The sequence below is a fragment of the Canis lupus genome, chromosome Y (genome assembly GCF_048164855.1).
Source record: "Canis lupus baileyi chromosome Y, mCanLup2.hap1, whole genome shotgun sequence".
Taxonomy (NCBI): Eukaryota; Metazoa; Chordata; class Mammalia; order Carnivora; family Canidae; genus Canis; species Canis lupus.
Genome location: NC_132877.1, coordinates 5,262,716 through 5,285,369, shown reverse-complemented (window position 1 = coordinate 5,285,369; position 22,654 = coordinate 5,262,716). Strand labels below are relative to the sequence as shown.

Sequence of the window (22,654 nt, the reverse complement as noted above, 5' to 3'; positions counted from 1 at the left end):
AGGACGGCCGGTGGGCATCTGCGTCCTGGGAGAGGAGCTAGCTGGATGGATTCCTGCAGACCCTTCGGGTATGTTTGGCAAGACCCATTCCAAATCCCGACTGTGGGCGTTGCTGGGTTTTCCAAAGGCCACCAGCCAGACCCAGGACTGGTCCAGGTATGAGGCGGGGCTGCATTCCCTGCTGGCCTGAGCTGGAGAGGATGGGAAGGTGCTCAGGGCAGAGGACACAGAAGTCAACTGTGTCTCTGGCTTGGCCTCTCACGGGACTTGCCTTTATTTCTGTTTTGGGGGAAATAAACTGGCTTCCTGTGAGAGTACTCCAGACAGATGGCTGCTCTAGGACTCAAAGAAAATGCTGTTTGATCTAGAAGAATTCTGGCACTCACACAGTAACCTAAGGCCGCTGTGTTTTTGACACTATTATAGCACATTTGGCCAAAGACACAATCGTGCTAAGAATAAATACTAATGAGGTGCTGGCCTTCCTGGTTTTTTTAAAAAAAAGATTCTTAAAAATTTAATTATTTGAGAGAGTGAAAGTGAGAGAGATCACAGAAGGAAAGGGAGAAGCAGACTCCCCACCGAGCGGGGACCCCACCGAGCGGGGAGCACAGGCGGGGCTCCATCCCAGGACACTGGACGCTCTGGTGCTGTGATCCGGGACTCCTGGCCTCCAGAACTGCGAGAAAGAAATGTCTGCTGCTTAGGGGCCCCCCGGCATGTGCTGTTCTGTTGTGGCTGCCCCAACAGACTAAGGCGCTAATGGGACAACATACAGCCGAGGGCAGGCGCCTAACTGACCGAGCCACCCAGCGGCCCCCGTCTTCCTGGTTTTGCTCCCTCTACAAGCACGATCATTTTAGTGTTAATCGGTGGTAAAATTCTACTGGAGCAAAACATCATTACATCCACTGGAAATGTCAGTCCAGAAACAAGAAAATAAGGACCTTGCTTGCTCTTCATTCTCTAAAACAATTCCTTGTGTCTGAAAAAGCGTATGAGAAATTAACATATCAGTTTTGTTTTGTTTTGTTTTGTTTTACTTCTCAAATTCCACTGTATGGCTAGATGGCTCAAAGACAGAATTTTAAAGTTTGTTTTTAGGAATTCTGGTTTTTATAATTCAAATTTGTTTCTAAAGTAGATCTAAAACTCCTTTCCCTGAAGAATCCAGCCATCTAACATTTGAACCAGTGCCGAAATCCCTAGCAGTACACTTTGTTTTCTAAAATGCTCTCTCTCATGAATGATAGGTTAACTGAAAAGATTTTTTTCCTGTTTTCTTTTGTTTTCTGTAAATCCCAAAGGTTAGATTCCTGCTAATTTTGCCACAAAAGCATGTTGCACTAATAAATCTCTAGATTTATCTGTCTTTGTTCTTGTCAGGGGGGAAAAACAGCTCTGACACATTTTTCAGCATTCTAAAATGTGTTTCCAGAGGTCAGAGTCATCGTGAGTTGGGATGTGCTTGCATGGTACACGTTTTCCGGTCCTATTTTAACAGGACAGATTTAAATAACATAAAATGAGAGCTATTTTTTGGTTAATTGACCGGTTAAATAATAGTTTACTCCAAGCAAATGATAAACACACGTATAAAAATTACATTTACATAGAGGAAAACTGAATGAAAATCCCCTAAATGTAGGTCAAATATACTGCCATTTAATAAACCACCTTCAAGTTTGTTCTTAAGTTACATTGATCAGCAGAGAAAATGTGATGCGATGGGCACTGAGATCCTCGTCCGGGGTGACGAAGCAGGGCACCACGGAGCTACAGTTCCTTCAAGGGTGTCTGAGGAAGTGGCTTAGGTGACACTGCCTTCACCTAGAGATCTCCACCTGACGCCTGATTTCAGTTCAACGTTACTCCCATAGAAAACGATTCATGGATTCCCAATAGCACATCACAGGACCTACTCCATCTTGTCAGGATCCATAATTCACATTTAAAAAATCATTTGCTGAACCTTTGTATTTACCAAGAGGGTACACATCCTGTGCTGCAGAAAACAGGAAGCTTGTCTGGATTTTTGGTTTTGCTCATTCTTTTGTCCCTAGTCCTTAACCCAATCCTTGGTACACAGTAAGTGCTTAACAAATACTCATGGGAAAAATGGAAAGAGAAAAGTGAATTCATGAATACTCATGGTTTAAAATACCTGTTCCATTTTCATGCTGAGGAATAAAAGTTAAGTAACATTTTCCCAATCGATCACATACAGTTACACAATTTTTATATCCGTTCTATAAGGCTACCTACGTATCTGTGATGTTGAGAGCAAAGAATCCTCAACACTTAGCTTCTCGGCTGTTCATTTAACTTTTTTTTGGTGAACGTCTTCCTGTGTTACTTATAATGTGAAATAGCAAAAGGGAAGGAGCAAATCTCTTTTGTGTCAGATCACTGATTTTGTTCCAGCCTTGAAACTCTGCTGTTTGGTACCAGGGGGAATGATTCCCGTACCTTAGACCGAGTGTCACTCCCTGCCCTGTGTGATATTGTGTTCATACCGACTCCCCATGCTGCCTGTAGCAGTGTGTCTATGCCCGTCAGAATGGTAACAGGACAACATATAGGATCATTTCTTCAAAACTCCATATACAGGCGTTACTGACACCAGTCCCCTCCCCGTTGGTGTGCTGAAACCGTAAGCCCTAGTGTTAGAGAAGAGGTCCTCTGGGAGGTGACTACATCAGGAGGGTTGCACCCTCATCAGTGAGAGGAGTGCCCTTCTCAAGGAGACCCCAGAGAGCTGCCTCATACCTCCATCCATGTGAGGACACAGCGAGAGGACGGCTGTCTTCGAAGCAGGGAGCGGGCCTTCCGCAGACGCTGAATGCTCTGGTGCTGTGATCTGGGATGCCTGGCCTCCAGAACTGTGAGAAGGAAATGTCTGCTATTTAGGGGCCCCCCAGCATGTGCTGTTCTGTCGTGGCTGCCCCAATAGACTAAGGCAGTAACACACTGTTATCATTCAGAGTGGCCTGTGCAGAGATAGATGCAGAGGACGGTGAAGAACCTCTCGAAATGCACAGTATTGTGGGGTCAAGGGAGAAAATGAAGACACTGAGAGAAGATTATTCCTTCATATCTCAGTGATTAATCAAACTATTGTATCTAAGAAAGGTTTTCTCACTGACAGCACTCTCAAATTTTAAGGTGAGGTGACTACAGAAAAAAAACAACAAACAAAAACAAATCACCAGGCAATTCTTTACGACTACCTTCCCAAAAATAATTTAAAATGTCAAGTGGTAATTTGGCCCTGGTGTTTAAAAGAACTGGAATAATCAGCTCTCTGTGGTCAATGGCCATTTCAGCCTTCCTGGCGACTGAACTGATTCAAGTCTTTGAAGCTTTCATTTACTTTTTTGGATATGCACGTTTAAAGGTCAGAATTTTCACGATTACTGTTAGAATGCTTCTTCTGGGTTTATATGAACCCCCGACACTGGTTTGCAACCATGAGAACCTGGTTTCTATTAATCTCCCTTCTTTTTTATTCCTCATTAACTCATACTCAAAGAGAGGATATGACAGGCTCACCTCCACTCTATAAAACGTTTCGCTGCGTTCAATGTGAGGGATGTGGCCAAGAATCTGAGAATGAAACCTGCAGTAAGAAATCCACATTTACAGAGAGTGTGACCTTTGCAGATGTGCTCATGTCAGGTACAAACGTGGGGCTTACCGATTTTTCAGCAAGGTGCTGGAGATAAAAATAGAGATGGCTTTTAACAATCACCGTCTTGCCTTCTGATGATCATTGCTCTTCCATTTTCTCTATTTCCTGGTCACCAGAAACAAAATAATAGACATAGATGAGATCACACAACACCATGTATATATATAATATATATATATTTTATATATATAATATTTTGATTACACATACATAATATTATATAATATATAATGCATATATACACTACATAATGCATATATAAATAAAACCATATATGTTTGTCTGTAATCCACTCATACATTTGGTGTCCAACATTATACAAGAAGACAAAGACTGCCCGAATCTTATTTTTTGTATACTTTGGTCTTGAATGTAGTATTTTTTTTAAGTTTTATGCATTTTTTAAAGCCATGTTGATAACCCAGCATGGGACTAGAAGTCACGATCCTGAGATCAAGAGCTGTATGCTCTTCCAACTGAGCCAGCCAGGCGCCCCTTGATTGTGATATTTTACAGTAACAAACAAAACCATATTCAAATGAAACCATGGTGTCCACAGTCCCTTGGAGCTCTCTGACACTTGCTAGCAATCCACTTGCCAGAGTGTAACAGACAAATTTTCCTATGTGACAAAAACATAAGTGGTTCATGTTTATTAGTAACTAAGATGATTGGGGCATTTGATACAAACCTAAAAAATAATACATTGTTTATTATGGATATTTACTCAAGCCTGTATCTAATCCTACATGAAACATCTTGTAAGGTGGCAAAATATGCAAGATAGGTGAATGTTTGTGAACCTGTGCTTACCTGATATCATTGCTTACATCTAAATGCTGGAAAAATAAAATTTTTAAAAGAGCAATTAAAATAATGTATCCTTAAATTGTAGTGTCTTTGCAGAGTCAAATATTGGCCACATTGGTTTTGCTAAGGTTACATGTTGTCAAACATTCTGTGAAAAGGGAAAAATTCGGTTTATTTCCTGAAACCATGGGGTTTAGAAAGGGGGTTGTTTCTCTGTGATAAGAATGAATGCTTTATATTCCAAAGCAGATACGGTTTAGGGTTTTTCACTGCTCACAAATAAATCATGAATCTATAAACCGGGAGCACTAATTACAGATAATCTCATGCCATGGTTTTAATTTTCAGGATCTGAGACCCCTGAAATTTAATTGAGTCTCAATATGTCAGCCCAGTCCCCAGCAAATGGATGTCAAAGGGAATGGAGAGAAGCTTCCAGACCACCTCAGCCAGGTGCTATTGTTAGCTATGCCTCTGTAATGTTCCCAGGCTGCCCATCTGCAGAGCCCTCAAATCCACTCTATTCAAACCACCCTCCGCCATACTTGAGGTCTGCGCAGGAATCTCAGGAACTTAAAGCATGTTGCAAATACTAATGGCATGTGAGCATGTGAAGCATGTAAAGAGCACAACTTGAAGAAGGTAAATATTAGCTCCACTTGACCGTGATGTCAAATAAGGTAGAGCTGCCCAAACTCATACCAGGCCCGTGGAAGTGGAAGACCATCCCTGAGCGACTGGAACTACACCCCTCCTGCTTCTCCCATCGTCTTGCTGAAGGGGTTACGACAGAGCGCTACCGGTGTACTCTGTGTAGCCAGAGCTGGCATTACCCAAAACAGTTACTGAGAACTGAGATGTCAAATACTCATTCGGAAGACTGGTCAAGTCTAAGTCACGTTGTGCCCAAGTAACACATATGTTCACAAATGAGCAATAGAGATCTACCAGTCTGCGTGTTGATGTGTCGGTTGTGATGAACAGAGAGGCTGAAAGTCTCATGTTTGCTTAATTTGCTTGAATAAGGGGCCCAACACAAGCAAACTACAAAACCTAGTAAGGAAAACAAAATGAATGGAAATGGAAATGTACTAGGACAAGGTCTATCTGTGCCAGGCATTGTGAGCCATAAAGAATAAACCATGGGGACACCTGGGTGGCTCAGTGGGTTGAATGTCTGTCTGCCTTCAGCTCAGGTCATGATCCCGGGGTCCTGGGATCAAGCCCCATGTCAAGCTCCCCGCTCAGTGTGGAGTCTGCTTCTCCCTCTCCCTCTACTCCCCCCTTTCTCCTGTGCTGTTGTGCTCTATCTCTCTAATAAATAATTCGATAAAATCTTTAAGAAAAAAAAGAATAAGCCATGGCCCATGTCCTTCAGAATGATGGGCCTCTCCCGGTGCATGGAGCCTGCTTCTCCCTCTGCCTATGTCTCTGCCTCTCTCTCTCTCTGTAGGACTATCATAAATAAATTAAAAAAAAAAGAAAAAGAATGATGGGCCTCAGATGACCAAATAGGTTTTAACTAACAAGCTGGAAATGACCCACAGAACAGACAGATTTTATTCAGTCTGTATGGGGCTCAAGCTCATGGGACAAGGAATATAGTGTCTAAGCCTCAGTTTTCTGAAGATTAAATTAGTTTGGATATATGAAGAGATTGGCCCAGCTGATCGTCGTTCAACAGAAGAACAACTGGAAGCCAATTCACAGCCAAGAATAACCTAATGTCACCCCCAGGAACACCCATGGAATATAACTCTGCCCCCAGAACTAAGTTTACCATAAATCCAAAAGGGGGGAAGGAATCTCCCCCTCAACTAAGTCCAACGCTTCTTCTCTTAATTCTAATTTCTGTACTTCGATCTGCATTTCTCAAGGTCAGTTGGGAATAGGAAACCCCTCCTTCCCTGGAAGAAACGTCTCCCACTACACGATGCAGTGGGGTGCCTTTGCTTCTGGTCCTAACAGCTTGATTTCATCACAATACTAGAATTTGCTCTCCATTTACTCACATGTATTCATTCTCTCATTGAGTATAATTCAAATATTTGAGAGAAACACTCATTTCCAACACAGGATTCTATAAATACAATGCTGAACAACACAGGTGGGTCTCCTGGCCTTAGGGATTTTGGCATGGCCTCTGTAGGCTTTCCAAAGTGTAAAGATGTGAGTCATGCAGTCTTAACCCATCTCACATGGTGTAGCCCAGACCTTTATACTCTTGTACATTTCTCAAGTCTTCACGCTTGGAAATAACTATTTCCACACACAGCTAGACGAAGACCATTAAATACTTGGTACTTGAACATCTTTAATCACGCTGTATTTTACAATCATATTGAGAAAAGCAACATTCTTCTGGGAAAAAAAGTTGCATATTCCATAGCTGTGACTCAACCATTTGCTGTGTCATACTGAAACTTATCTTTTGGGCTTCCCTGCTTCCAGAGTAGGGGTTAGCTAGGAAATATTCACAGAATAGCTTTATAGAAAGGGTGGGATGGTCAAATGAGGGCATAGTTGGAAAGTACTCCTATGACCTGAGATGAGACTGGCTCCATCATGGTATGGGGGTGATCTGGGATTCAAAGAAGGGGTGTTATTCTGTGTGGAAGAATCCAGGATTTGGGTGTGGTCTGGGAGTGGGGAGGGGCATGTTGAGTGTGTGGAAGGAGGTGATCAGGCTCTAGAGACTTGACCAGGCTGACGGGACGGGCCCTTCACAGGAAGAAGCAGTAGTAGGTGGTAAGAGTAGACACCAAGTCTGAGCAACCAGTGTTAAGTCTTGAAAGTCAGACTATCCTAACTTTATCTACTTTTCACTTCTCCCCCAGCATTCTGGAAAGTCTTGAATCTCAAATACAAGTGTGTGAATTTCTTCTAGAGAGACTGAGGATGCATTAAAGACAATTTAGAAGTCATCAAAGTATCACCATGGGAAGGATGCACCTGTGGGGCTTCCAGAACCACCCCAACAGGCCGTGGCCCCATGCTCCATCCACCAGTCAGTGTCTCAGATTATTAGTATCTCCCTGACAAGTTTCCTCTTGACATGTAGCAAATCAAGGGCATCAACCTGCTGCAACTTCCTAAGCCTTTGAAAGAGATCCTGAGTAATGCCTTTCTGATTCGGAGCAAGGACATTTTGACAGCTCCTTTATTAGAAGGGCATTTTATACCCCGGTGAGATGTGGTAAACAAAAGAATGTCAGGTTGATATTGGTATCCAGGTAGGAAGTAGGACAAAATCATGGTGACTATTTGCGTCCCCACAGTAACCTATTCACTGATGATTTTCTTTATTTGACACTGTATTATATAAGGAGGTGGTAGCTTTTTTGGATAAAGCTTTTTTTCATCTTTCTGCCCCAGGAGACACAGTTAGGAATCAACTGAAATATGGAAATTCCAGAGAGAATCTCCCTCCAGACTGACATGTTTTGCAGAGTGATTGGACCAACGTGAATGAAGTGATGGGCTCTCTAGAGTTGGGTAGCACCAAAGTCACATATAAGTAATTTTCTCTAGGGGTGTGCGTGTGTGTGCGCGCATGTGTGTATATGTGACTATCTGCACCCACTCACCCACAGATACACTTAAAAAGATATATAATGAGATAATGCATCTTGTTTTATTTGTTTGAATCAACATGTTTTAGGGTAAGGCTCAATTCATCAAGAGCCCCAGTTAAGAGAGACAGCAAATGCATGTCTCTGCTACTCATTTCTCCTACATTTTTGTAGAAAACACCACCTCCCCGCCTAGAGGAGGGGAGGGAAACTCAGAATTTTGTTTTAAATATTCTAGGAAAATATATACAGGAAGTTTTACTAAGTTCTATTAGTCACTCCTGCACACAGAAGAGTAATTTCAAAAGTAACAAAGACTAAGTGCTTGAGGGCTTACAGGTGAGATCTCATGGTAGGGGTGTACAGGATAGAGAGGTTTGCATAGTACCTCCGTGTCGGAGCTCAGGTTTGACTGCCTTCCTAGCTGTACCTTTACAATTCCATCAAGTCTGTGCATGCTGAGGACCTGTTAATGAGTGAGTCCATGGGGCAGAAGCTGAAATTGGCGCTACATATCTGTTATAAAACAAAAACAGGGCTTTTGAATTGCAAATTTGGAGGTAGACTCCTGGCTCATGAAACTATTCCTCTACATTATTTGCAACCTGGGATGTAAAGTGCGTAGCAAAGTCTAGACCTGTTTTATTTACTTTCTTTTTTGCTGCTGCAAACCGCCCCCCCCCCGCCCCTTTCTTCTCTTCCCCTTAAAAGAAAGTGACTGGGCTGGCATGTTCATCAAAGCAATTTAGTAAGAATGCATTTTGACAGACCGCATTAAGAATGTTGACTTGTGAAAACAAAGGATGGTTTTATAATGCACATAAATTATATGCTTTTAAACAACTGAAGGTTCAGGATTCTTTAATGATACTCAAGCAGAGAAGAATGGAGTTTGCCTATTTTTCATTTCAGCACTTCAACAGGCTTTTTTAGGATTCCATGACTGACAAAACTCAAAACAAAACAAAAAAAAAAAGAGAGCACAGCACATAGTGGTTTCCTATTTGCATTTATTAAACTTAAATTTAAGTCAACTCATACTTACTAAGTATCAACTGTGAGCCCAAGACTGTGCTGCATACTACTAGGGATACAAGAGTGGGCTGAACCATGTCAGAAGACCTTTAGAGGAAATTATCTCCTCACACGAGTACTTAGTTATGCGATGCAATAAAAATGTGAACTACATGACTGGGAAAAGGTATTGTGTGATTTCGAAGAAGCACTTGATTATATTTGATTGAGGGTTCATCAGAGAGTTTATTTGAAAGCAAGTTGTGACCTACACATTTCCACAGGGATGGATACAAAAGACACAGCATGGAGAGAGATTCTGTAAGCAAAATCAGTATGAACCAAGGTCAAATCCAAGCTGTGTTGTGGTGGACGCTTTTATTTTGTGTCTAAAGTACACGCAGAGAGGATGCCTGGATGGCTCAGCAGTTTGGCACCTGCCTTCAGCCAAGGCCGTGATCCTGGGGTCCTGGGATCGAGTCCCGCGTCCCGCATTGGGCTCCCTGCATGGAGCCTGCTTCTCCCTCTGCCTATGTCTCTGCCTCTCTCTGTGTGTGTCTCTCATGAATAAATAAATTAAATCGTTTTAAAAAAATAAAGTTCATAGAGAGGAAGCAGCAGAGATAAAGCTAGGAAAAAAGGTCATTAAGAAAACACTAGGATCAGAGCTGTGCTTTAGAGTAACTACTCCTAAAATGGTGTGTGGTTGGAAAGGTGTGAGATATGACAAGATCCACCAGGGTTAAGGTCAAATAGTTCTTTCATGATTTAGAAAAACCTGGAAATGATACAACAATGAGTTGGAAACTTCTATCTCAGGAAACAAATAAATACATAAACAGATATAATTTGTAGCAACATCAAAGATATTGAATACCAAGAAAGAAATCTAACTCTATGAAATCTTTTACACAGGAAACAATAAAAATGCAGAGAGAATGTAAAGAAGACCTAAGTAGAGAAAGATATCATGTTCATATATTGGAGAACGCAATATTTTTTAAAGACCCATTCTCTGCAGCTTGATTTATAGGTTCAATGTAATCCCAATGCATAATTTCACCACTTTTTTTTTTTTTTTGTGGCAACCGAGAACTTGAGTTCTAACATTTCTATGGAAAGTCGAAGGCCTAGATTAGCAAGGTTCTCCTGAAGATCAAATGTCAAGGGCTTAAGTTACTAGATATGAAGACATACAATGAAGCTTCAGTAATCAAGACAGTAGCACATTTGTAAAACACATAAAACAAGAAAAAAGATGCAGCACAAGAGTAGACAAAAAGACCTGTGAAAAATAGCATAGAATCTGTAGAATGACCCGTTTATACAGTCTGCTTATTTATGAGAAAGCACCACATCAATTGTCAGGGAAAGGACTGCCAATTAAGCAAGTCATTCTGGTTTAATTGGATATCGATATTTTAAAAAAAGCAATCATACCTTTATGTTATATAAATTCATATGACATAGATCACAGACCATCTGTAAAATGTCAATAGTGCAACTTATAGAATAAACCAGGAGAGTATGTATATGAACTTGGGGTTCATAATAAGCAATTTTTAAATAATACAAAAAATCAGTTGCCATAAAAGAATAAAAAAGGTAATTGGTTTTCATTAAATAATGTTAAGAACTTTAGCTCATCATCAGATAGCAATAGAAATTAAAGGATAACATAGAAAGTAGGACATCACAGTCTCAAGAAAAAAAAAAAAAAAAAAACAAACCCAAAACCTCAAACCCAGTATTTACAGTATGTAAGGTACTAATCCTACAAACTACAAAAAAAGACAATTGAAATAAGCTGAAATAAGCTGAAATAAGTGAAATAAGTGCCTGAGCTGGCACTTTCCGAACGAGGATTTCTGAATGGTCAATACACTTATGAAAAGTTATGCAACATCATTACCCGGCAGGAAAATCCAAATGAAAACCAGAATGCATGCCACTGCCCGGCCACTAGAACGGACAAATTGCAATAAGAAGACTGGTAATTCCAAGTCTCTACATGGCTGTGAAGGAAGAGAAACCAAGAGTGTGGCTGGTGGGTGCGTGAACTGGCAACCACTTTGGGGGATGTTTGGCAGCGTCAACTGAAGCCAAACCCAGAGTGACCCCATGGGCAGCAATTTCATTCCTGGGTGTGTGGCAACGACCAATGAATACATACATTCAAAAAAGGCAGGAGAGCATGCCTCATGCCTTTACTGGAGCAACCCAAATCATCATCAACAATACAATGGATCAAACCAGTTGTGGTATATTTTAACCAAAAAAATGACCAAGTAATAATGAAAATAGAATGAACTATTGCTGCATGGAACAACATGAATCTCAGAGACATAATGATGAGCAAACGAAAGCCAGAAACAGAAGTGTGCTGCCTGATTATTTATCTATAGGTTTGGTTTACCTGCGTTAGTGGATGTGGATATGATGGCGACTCTGGTAAGAAGATGACAGCAATTGAAAAGGGGAACAATGGAGTCTTTTGGGGTCCTGGGAGTATTTGTATTTTGACCAGAGTGATAGTAACATAGGTATATTTCTATGTAAAATACCACTGAATTTCACACTTAAAGATTTGTATAGGTTACCTATATTATGCCTCAAACATGATAATTTTTAAAAATTTCTGATTTTTCCCCTTCACCTACTATATGGTAAAATGTTCCATTTAAACAACACCAAAAAACAAACAAACAAACAAACAAACAAAAAAACGATTGTAAAGGCATTTTTTTTTAAGAAATGGGACAAAAATCAATTTCCAGTTCTTGTTTCCCAGAATTCCATGCACATATTTATTTTCAAATACTATGCATTTCAGCAAAATGGTGGAGAAGAGATATATTTCCTTTTCATTATTGGGGGAAAAAGGACTCAGAGGCTACCAGAGGCTATTGCAATCATTGCAATGATTGGATGCATAAAATGAAGCTACCTCCTTTTATAAAAATGCTTGCCCTGATCATGTTATATATTGGGATTTCAAAAGAAATGTTACCCAAAAGAATTATATTGTACCTGACCATTTATGGCCCTCATTTCATTTCAAATATATCTTAAAGTTATCCCTGGAAAGAAAATAGCCCTTTGATAATATACATGAGATCATGTGCTGAATTTGCAAAGTCGGGCAATTTTGACTGGAATAAATTCATAATAGCAGTAATAAGTTTCAAACAGATAGGCCAATACTCGCTTTATTATCTTTCTTTTGCTCTTTGGCACATAAAGACATTTATGGAAAACTTCAGCAGAGGATCTAAAGGCTCACATGTGAAAGTGACTCAAATTTCACTAATTTTAAAGCATGTAAGTAATGATGTAAAATGCAATCGCATCAGTGGAAAATTCTCGTCGGTCAGTAGTTTTGGGGTTCAAATGATTTTGAGTAAGTATATTCCATAAAGCTCTTGCCACAGAGAAACATGACATTAGGATATTTTTTAATCAAGCTCTTTAATTCCAGTATAGTCAACACTCGGCACCATATCAGTTTCAGGTGTACAATATAGCGATTCAGGAATTCTGTACACGGCTCAGTGCTCATTACGAGAAGTGTGCTCTTCATCCTCTTCACCTACTTCACCCATCCCCCACCCACCTGCCCTCTGACCACCACCAGTTCATTCTTCGTAGAGTCTATTTCTTGATTTGTCTCTCTCCCCCTGCCCTCTTCTTCCCTATGCTCCTTTGTTTTGTAGCTTAAATTCCACATATGGGTGAAGTCATATGGTATTGGTCCCTTCCTGGCTCTGCCACTTGTCCATCATCTCTGGGAACTTGGGCAGATCCCAGTCTGGTTCCTTGTATAGAAAGGGCCAATGATAATGCCAAGCTCCCTGAGTTATCCTGAGAATCAGATGGCGGAGAGCAGGCCAGGTCAGTGGCACGGGGTCCTGCATACAGCCGGCCTTCCATAAATGCGAGCCGTATGTGTGACCCCGTTATGCTTGGGTCGGGGCAGGTTTTCTTGCTGTGCCCCCCGATGACCTTGTGGGCATGCATTTCTGGGGTCCTCTTATAAGGGTGCTAGGCTACTCTGATGGCCTCATTTTAATCTAACTACCTCTCTAAAGAGCCTACCTACGCTGTCTCCGGAGGCAAGGGCACCCTGAAACACTATGAATCTTAGGGGCACAGAGGGAAGTCAGGAGTGTGTAGGGACGGGGGCTTAGGGGAGAAGAGGGTGCTCTGGGGTACGACGTGTAGTCAGAGGCGCCCCTTCGGCTCTGGGCGCGCCGAGCATGGAGGGATGCGCTGGGCAGAGGGGCCAGGGGAGGCCTCAGAGCAGGAGGGCGGCTCACTCCCGCACCAGCGACCGAGGGGGACCTGGGGCCTCACCGGCCACCACCACTGCCCCACGCACAGGGGAGACCGCCCTCTGTGTTTCTCACTGTCTCCTCTACAGGGGTCCTTCCTCCCACTCCCCCACCCCACGCTCTCTTCTGGGGGCTGATCGGCAAGCGCAGGGAGCCAGGCCTCCCGGGCCAGCGCGTGCACCCCATGGTGCAAGTCCTCTGTGATTGCAAGACGACACCTAACTTTCCAGGCCATGGGTTGTTACTGCTTGCTGAGGTTTAGAAGAGATTTGAATTATGATGTTGCATTATCGAAAATCCGATAATATCTGCAGCTGACAAAAAAAATGTCTTTTTGGTTAAGGTACTTCTATACCCACCAATCTAAGTGGTATAGATACGGCTATATCCCCAAATTCCTATGTGGAAGGCTGAGTCCCTGTGACACTCTATTTGGAAATAGGGCCTGGGAGGAGGAAATAAAGGTTAAGTGGGGTCCTATGGGTAGGCTCTTAATCTGACAGGACTGGAGCCAGTGTAAGGAGAACAACAAGAGATGGCAGTCTCTCCCTGTCCGTGTAAGCACATTTTGAGAAGTGGCCACCACTTGGCAATAAGGCAGATTGTCAATACCCCAGATACTTTATAAAAGAGCTGTATTTCACTTGAAACCAATAGTGTTGTTCCATGAAGCTTACTGGGTGGTTTTAGGGGTCAGACTCATTATCGCCTTCTTCTTAGAGTCGTGTGGTCGTCCATTCAGCTGCACATCACTACAGTTAGAAAGACTTGCTTCCTACACCCCTCATTTTAGTGGGGATTGGGCTAAAATGTTTCAAGCAATGAGAATAAGTGAGAGGTTGGAGAAGAGACAATAAATCAAGGTTGACCACCATGAAATATGGGCAGTATAACCTGGTTCTCTTGTAAGATTCTTCAGCAGAAGTCTTTGGGGGAAGGAAGTCAGCTTTTCCACCACGGTTCCAAGATGTTCCCTGCTGTTCCTGACATAGACTATCAGTGACTCTGATTACGTTCAAGAGACTTAGGCAAATTCTGGGCTTCATCGTGTTTTGCAAAAAGTTACTCAGAGAGCAAACTGCCAGCTGACACGGCAGCCTGCTGAATTAGTGTAACGTTACTCTGATTAAGCTGATTAAAAGCTAGGTTTTGACACACAGTGGAAAAGGCTAAGCTACCCGAATGGTAGACAATAAAGAAACAGAGCCCACGCTTGCCTCTGGTCACAGGATATCATGCTCCCTCCTCACGAAGACTGTAATGACACTTTCAGATTCTTTTCTCAACTAAATCTGGATTTTGTAAGACAATGTGCATACACATTTCGGAAAGCATTACTCATAGTGAAATGGTTGAGAGGATGGTTCACGTATCCAACTTTTAATCAAATATGTTCTGTGACATTAACTCACATAAGTTTAGAATTGCAAAGGCCATCCTTCAAGAAACTGGTTATTTGCCTAGAACCATTTTCCAGCTACTTCAGAAGCTGCCACTGGCTGAGTGGTAGTGCTGGCCAGGGGGGCTGTTTGCATTCCTAACGTTGCTCTGGACATTGGCATCAGATTTAGATAACTATATGGTTTCTGCTTTTTAAAAAAATTCTTTTTTATTATGATGATAGGATAACATTTACCAAAATACTCTATCTGCTGGGTTTAAGCACAATAAGAAGTAAGAACATTTAAGTACCCAAGTACTGGTAAATAGTTAACCCAATGAACCTAAATTTCTATCAATTATTTCCAAACTTCAGTCTGGTTTTCTTTTCTCCTCCTGATTAACCATTAACCATTAACTCCTGCCGTGGTTGGTACCTGCCCAGAGGTGTCCTGATCTCTGTAAGGAAAAGCCATTTCTCTATACCAGGTAGCTGCCTCTCCTTTCTTATCCTTTCCTTGACAGAAGAGTAGAGCAAGAAAAACACCAATGCTTCTGCAAACCCACAGGATGCTGCCTCTTGCCCTCAAACGGATTCTCCCCAGAGCGGGCAAGCATTTTCTAGCATGGAAACCATTTGCAAAAGCCACAGACACTCAGAAAGCACCTCAGAGTTCTTGACAACAGAGAGCTGTCTTCCTTTATCCCAGAAACGACCCTCTATGGAAGGGAGAATGGGTGTCATGATCACCGTATTCCAAAACAAAATGCGTCCAGAGGCGACATAGTCAGGCAATGTCCACGCAGCCATTGGTGGGGCGAAACATGTGGTAGATGTGGTCTCTGGACGCCTCCTTTGGAGATGTTTTCTAATTCTACAGATTTAAGCCATAGATTGATTTCTTTGCTGATAAGTTTTGCAGTTTCAAGATCTATTGTTTTCAAGTTTTTTGGCTAAGGTACTTCTATACCCACCAATCTAAGTGGTATAGATACGGCTCTATCCCCAAATTCGTATGTGGAAGGCTGAGTCCCTGTGACACTCTATTTGGAAATAGGGCCTGGGAAGAGGAAATAAAGGTTAAGTGGGGTCCTATGGGTAGGCTCTTAATCTGACAGGACTGGAGCCAGTGTAAGGAGAACAACAAGGGACGGCAGTCTCTCCCTGTCTGTGTAAGCATTTTGAGAAGTGGCCACCAGCACACCAGAAAGAGAGTGCTCAGACACCAGACCACACCAGACCTCCATCTGGGATCTTCCAGCACCTAGAACTGTGAGGAAATAACTTTGTTGTTTCAGCTGTGAAGTCTGCGGCAGCCTGAGCAGACTAATATACACATATCAGTACAATGGCAAATACTGTCAACCATCTATTTTCTCACATATGAAAATCATGCTTTGTTATCATATATATTTCATATATATATAGTTGGGATAGGTAGAGTGAGAGCCCCTAAATACGTCCACATCCTAATGCCCAGAACCAGCCAATATGTCATCACAAATGGCAAAAGGGCCTCTGCAGGTGGGATGAAGTTAAGGACCTTGAGATAAGGAAAGAATCCTGGCTTACCTAGGTGGGCCTGACACTGTCACAAGGGCCTTTGCAAGAGGGAGGCAGGAGGGTAGGCATCAGAGAAGGAGGTGTGACAGCAGAACCAGAGGGGAGTGTTGGGAGGGCACACAATGCTGGGATGCAGGGAGCCTCTAGAAGCTAAAGAAATAAGAAATCCAATTTTCCCCTAGGCCTCCAAGGGGAACACATCCTTGCCACATCTCAATTGTAGCCCAGCTGAAACGCGAGAACTGCAAGATCCTAACTCCGTGTTGTTTACAACAACCACAATTGGTGCTAAGCTATTAAAGCTGACATAGGAAAATAGTACATGATTCTAAAAGGAAACCCTGGGAGCAGAATTATTAAAAGAAAATACTAAAAATTAAGCTGAACGGAGAACCCACCATTACGGTTTGAGGATGGACTGCTGCAAAGCCTCACCTACAGAGAATCAGACATCTACATGTTCTCAATGATAATTTAAAAAAAAAGATTTAAACCCCTAAATGCATGCTCATACGCCTCTTCAGACAGTAACAGCTTAAACTCAGGGTCCATTCTGTATTTTGTTAGCATCAGAAGAAAATACTGCCACCTGTGTTGACATACTCTGAAGAACACAGAGCAGCATGAGAAAGCTCAGGAGGACCTGGGACCTGCACATTCACTGCGACGGCCAGAGGACCTAATTGTCGCTTCCTCAGTCACACAGAGAGGCTCTCTGTTGCTGCTTCACGCAACTGCAGAGAGAAAGATGCCCTTTCCTATTTATTCTGGACAGTCAGCACATTGGGAGCTCATAATTAGTATGAGTCTTTCCCTTTGTGGCTAAAGTCAGCAGGAAGTTGTCTGAAAAGTAACGCTGCACTTTTAACATTTCAGCTAATTTTCCCAACCTTGAAAAATTCACGCTGGTAAAATGAATGCCTCTGGAAAAAGAAGAGAGAGCTGATTGTGTTGTTCTTTACAGTGGAATGAAAGAAAACTGTCCTTGGAAAACAAAGGTCAGAGGTCACAGGCTTTCCATTCTAAACCTGAAGTCTGGTTTTGCCTCGTGGGGCTCTGCCCGGATCCACCCTTACTCCCCGGGCCTGCGGTGGTCAGTCCTCACCGCCTCCACGATGGTTCAGCCTCATGCCGCTGAGTGCATCTCACTGCCTTGAGGTGACCAGTTCTGAGTCCTTTCCCTTTGTTGGTTTGGTAAACCAGTGGCAATTGGGGGACAGGGTCTGGGTCTGAATTCTGCATGCTTTTTTCCATTTCTCTCTATTGCATGTGTGTGTACAGTATTTGGTATACAGTAGGCACTTAATCCTGTCCAGTCATTATCTCCTGTTTCTGCCCCCTGCAGGCGTGTATGGGCCCAGGCACCATTCATTGCTTGGGAGCCTGTCTCCCCAACCTTCCTCCTGGGACTTTTCTGCCCAGACAAGCATTAGGCACCAACCTTCTCCTGTATCAGGACCAAGGATCCTTGGAGAAACCCCATCCTGGCCCCACTGCTGTGCCCTTCTCTAACTCAGAACAACTCGATGGTCTCTGCCTTTAGTCTGTGGCTTTGAATTTCCAGCTTTTCCCCTTACTCAGGTACCTTCCAATGAGACCATTGCTTTACATCCCCGAAAACAAGACCCCGCCCCTCAAGGAGATGGCGTTTGGGATAACACCTGTTCAGACATTCAAAGAACACTGAAGATGCACTCACCCTCTCTTCCTTTCCAATTTAGATTGCAACCCTGAAACAAAGAGGTAGGATTTGGGGAGACTGAGGGGGTGACAAGGTTCTGAACCTGTGAAAAGTCTTATGGTTCCTGGTTCCCATGACACACGCAGTCTGTCAGCAAGGAGCACAGAGAATGAGCAACAGAACCAGACTGCAGCCGAGGGTATGCTAAGGAGGCAGTGTATAGGAAGCAGGAGCACGCATGGGACACGGCATTCCACACAGCAAGAATCTCCTAGACTTGGAAGAAACAGGACAATGATCTTATGAGTTCAAATCACCAATTCGAAAATAAACTTTACAAACAGACATTCCTTGGTTCTTGGCTGGGCCCTACTAGGTGTAGGGGCAGAAGGCACCACTACTATAGTCATTTATTTCTTGAGGACCAAATACTTTCTGGATTGGTATCACTGCCAGTACCTGACCCATGTCTGCAGTCTTCCACGCCAGCAACTATACTTGTGTGAAAATACACCTCCACTTCACCTTTCATTGTGTAAGTAATAGCATGCTTCAAGCTTTAAACTTCTGAAAGAAGGGATCATTTCTAATGTTTAACATGAACTTCCTTTGTCTAGAACAGTCTAACACCACTTAAGGAGCCATGATGCTGATCAGCAAGATAAGGTTTCATTTATTGAACTTTATAAATACATTTAAAAATATTGAGAAATTACTAATTTGGAAATGCATCTGATCATTTTTTTTTCCAAAATTTTAATGAATGTGTGGGGTTTTTTTTTCCTTATTTTTAGAGTAAGCTCAATACCCAATGTGGGGCTTGAACTCATGACCAAGAGTTGCATGCTCTACCAACTGAGCCACCCAGGCATCCCCTGATTTTTCATTTTTAAAACTTGACAGAAGTTCAGCAAAGCAGAAAAGAAGATCTATTGGCAAAAGACAATCTCTTCAACAAATGGTATTGGAAAACTGGATAGCCACATACGAAAGAATGAAACTGGATCACTCTCTTATACTATATGCAAAAATAAATTCAAAATGGATGAAAGACCTAAATGTGAGGCATGAAACCATCAAAATCCTAGAGGAGAATAGATGCAGGTGGCAACCTCTTTGACCCCGGCTGTAGCAACTTTTTACTAGATATGTCCCCTGAGGCAAGGGAAACAAAAGCAAAAATAAACTATTGGGACTTCATCAAAATGAAAAGCTTCTGCACAGCAAAGGAAACAGTCAACAAAAGTAAAAAACAACCTACTGAGTGGGAGAAGACATTTGCAAATGATACATCTGATAAAGGGTTAGTATCCAAAATATATAAAGAACTTAGACAACTCTACACCCAAAAAGCAAATAATCCAGTTAAAAAAAAATGGGCAAAAGACTCAAATAGACATTTTTCCAAAGAAGACATCCAGATGGCTACCAGACACATAGAAACATGCTTACCATCACTCATCATCAGAAAAGTACAAATCAAAACCATGATGAGCTATCACCTCACACCTGTCAAATAGCTAAAATTAACAACACTGGAAACAACAGATGTTGGTGAGAGAAAAGGGAACCCTCTTACAGTGTTGGTGGGAATGCAAACTGGTGCAGCCACTCTGGAAGACAGTGTGGAGATCCCTCAAAAAGTTAAAAATAAGAGCTACCTTATGATGCAGCAAAAATACACTAGTAGGTATTTATCCAAAGATTCAAAAATACTAATTTGAAGGGATACATGCACCCCGATATTTATAGCAGCGTTATCTACAACAGCCGAGCTATGGAAAGAGCCCAAATAAATGTCCACTGACTGATGAATGGATAAAGAAGATGTAATAAACAATGGAATATTCTCCAGCCATCAAAAAGCATGAAACCTTGCCATTTGCAACAACATGAATGGAGCTAGAGAGTATAATGCTAAGCAAAGTAAGTCCGAGAAAGATAAATATCGTATGATTTGACTCATATGTGGAATTTAAGAAACAAAACAGATGAACATAGGGAAAACACAAAAGAGAGGGAAGCCATAAAACAGATTCTTAACTAATAGAGAACAAACGGAGGGTTACTGGAGCGGGGGATGGATTACATAGTGATGGGTGCTAAGGAGGGTACTTGGTAGGATGAGCACTGGGTATGTCCAAAGTGATGAATCATAAATTCTACTCTTGAGGCAGAGACACAGGCAGAGGGAGAAGCAGGCTCCACACAGGGAGCCCGACGTGGGACTTGATCCCGGAACCCTAGGATCACCCCCTGAGCCGAAGGCAAACGCTCAACCGCTGAGCCACCCAGGCGTCCCAAGTCATTATCTTTAAATGGAAATTTTCATTGCAATCCTAATTATTTATTATATTTATAATTATTTATTTGTAAGTATTTTCAATTAGTATAAAGTCTTCTTTTACTAATTACAGTTTCTTGGCAGGTTGGCTATTTGTCTTTCTTTGAAATACTGTGAAGATAAATACAAATTGTGTATAAAATGAATTTAAAGCCCCTGACATTTATGCAACAATAAATAAATAATATAGTAACTATCCTAGAAGTAATGCTTCTCTGTCTCAGTCCTCATTTATACCCAGGTAATATTGGATAAGAGAGCTGAGCAATATTGAAGCTGCAAATGTGCACAAAACATCTGCAGGGAAATAATGATTCTACTGAATCATTGAAAATTCACCCGAAACACTCAGGTCACACACTGAACTTCCTCTGTAGCTGCAGCTGGCAGCCGTTGCAGCAGGTCAGATGTCGGTCGCCCCCTTTTAGCTTTGACTGGTGGAAAGAGAACATGACCGCCTTTTGGGGTCTTTTCTTACAACTACACACAGAGAAAAGCTGGTTCGCTTGCGGTGAAACCAGCCACTCGGCTCATGGGGAAACGTAATCGTGATAAGGAAAATAAATGAGCCTTGGGGGTGCTGTTCCAGAGACATCGGGAGAAATAGCAAACCAAAAAGATGGAACAACTTCTGATTTATGCAAAGGGAACTCCCAATTCTTTGTAGGTTTTTGGTGCTAAAAGAATTTTAGAGCCATGTTATGAAATGCCACGATTTTATAGTCCAAGCGCTGTGCTGGGGCTCAGGGATTTTTTTCAAGTTGGTGCAGCTGGCTAGTGGCAGTGACAGTAAAAATCCAGGGGTGATGATACCCATCCCAACACCATCTCTACAAAGTGCATCGCTTCCAGGAATTCCTCTACTGTTGATACTCATCACGTCGGTACTGGAAGTGGAGGTGAGGAATGTGTTCCCCACCAGGTAGGTTAGAACGTGCAGCCATTTCACCGTAGAAATTAGAGTCAGTCCGTTTTACGTACGCAGCCACACGCCTGACAAACTAAGCCTCTTCGCACTGTTGTTTTATATAATCTTCGCCATCAGAGCGAAGGGAAGGGGGACCGAACCTATAAAGCATCTAAATGGAGCCTGCACAAAAGCTCCCTGAACGTGACATCGCCGCTGGACCCCCGCTCGGATCCCTGCAGCCCTCTTCCCCAGAGATGCCTGCTTCCCTAGCTCTGCGCATCCTCTCACCTCCTTTATCGGATGCATGTGACTAAAGCTTCTGTGAGCATTCTCGTGCAAGTCCTTTGTGCACACTTGTTGTTATTTTTCTCGCCTGAACATACCTAGGAGTTGAGCTGCAGCCTAAAATCCCTGCAGAGGAGCACGGTCCACACGTGCCGTGTGCTCCGAGTATGAACGTTGGCAGCAGCAAACAGCAAGGCCGGTTACGGGCAACACCTGGCCAAACCCTGACATGGTCACCTGAGCGGGAGAGACTCGGCTCTGGTACCCACGCGTGGAAGGGAAGGGGCACAGCCAAGGCGGAGGGCTGGTGTAAGCTCTCCTGCACGCTCCTGCTGTGTGTGCTGGGAAGCTCCTTAGGAAAAGGAGCAAAGAGCCCGGCCTCCCCAGAGGGGAGCGGAACGGTGCGGCCCGGGTGCGAAGCATCCCTGAACACACGTTAGTCGGCGGGGCCTCCTGTCTGCCTCCCCCGTTCCACGTTTGACATAGAGCTCGATTAGTATTTTGGCCCAACGGTTGCTTTTTCCAGGGGCGGCAAACTGCAACCTTTACTCTTACTTCTGATCACTTCATAAGGCAGATTTCAGCTTTCGTAGTTGTGAAAGAGGGCCACACGGAGGCAGGGTTCCACTGGAGCGTCGGTGCTAATAGAAGGACACCTGCTGGTGCTTTCTATTCAGTCCGGACGCCAACACTGTGGGTCTGCGTGCTTGTGTCAAGGGGGAAAGCCCGGAGACCTCCCTTTCAGCTGCCATCATCGCATCCTAATCATTGGATCTTGCTCTGCAGTGATGCACAGCGTTGCTTAGCCTTCCTTCGGCCCTCTACTCTTTATTCTCGGGGCCCCAAAGATCACACCTGCTCCCCGTCTGCCCCCCCTGGAAACTTTCTAGGCCACGCCTCTTCCAGCTCCCTTTCTGCCTTCCTCCACATGGTTTCTTTCATAGCATTTTTAAAATTACATACACAAGTGTACGCAAGAATGCAGGCTCCCAGGGCCCCTGCAGCATTGCTGCCAAGGCAACATCTCGCAGGAGTGCACCCAACGGCACCAGCAGGAGGCTGACACCCACCA

At 42.9% G+C, this 22,654-nt stretch overlaps 1 long non-coding RNA gene across 13 annotated transcripts in view; it reads right to left on the bottom strand.

The window, feature by feature from the left end:
• LOC140629081 (uncharacterized) overlaps positions 1 to 22,654 on the bottom strand; it is a 528,858-nt gene that overhangs the window by 137,360 nt on the left and 368,844 nt on the right. For 12 of the 13 annotated variants that reach the window (XR_012026945.1, XR_012026948.1, XR_012026947.1 and 9 more), the window contains 2 exons: positions 3,698 to 3,796; positions 2,770 to 2,882 (listed from right to left, as the gene is read on the bottom strand). This is a non-coding gene — a long non-coding RNA (uncharacterized lncRNA). Of the gene's footprint in view, positions 1 to 1,113; positions 2,883 to 3,697; positions 3,797 to 22,654 lie in introns of those variants that run through there. The other variant, XR_012026946.1, reaches the window with a different exon arrangement.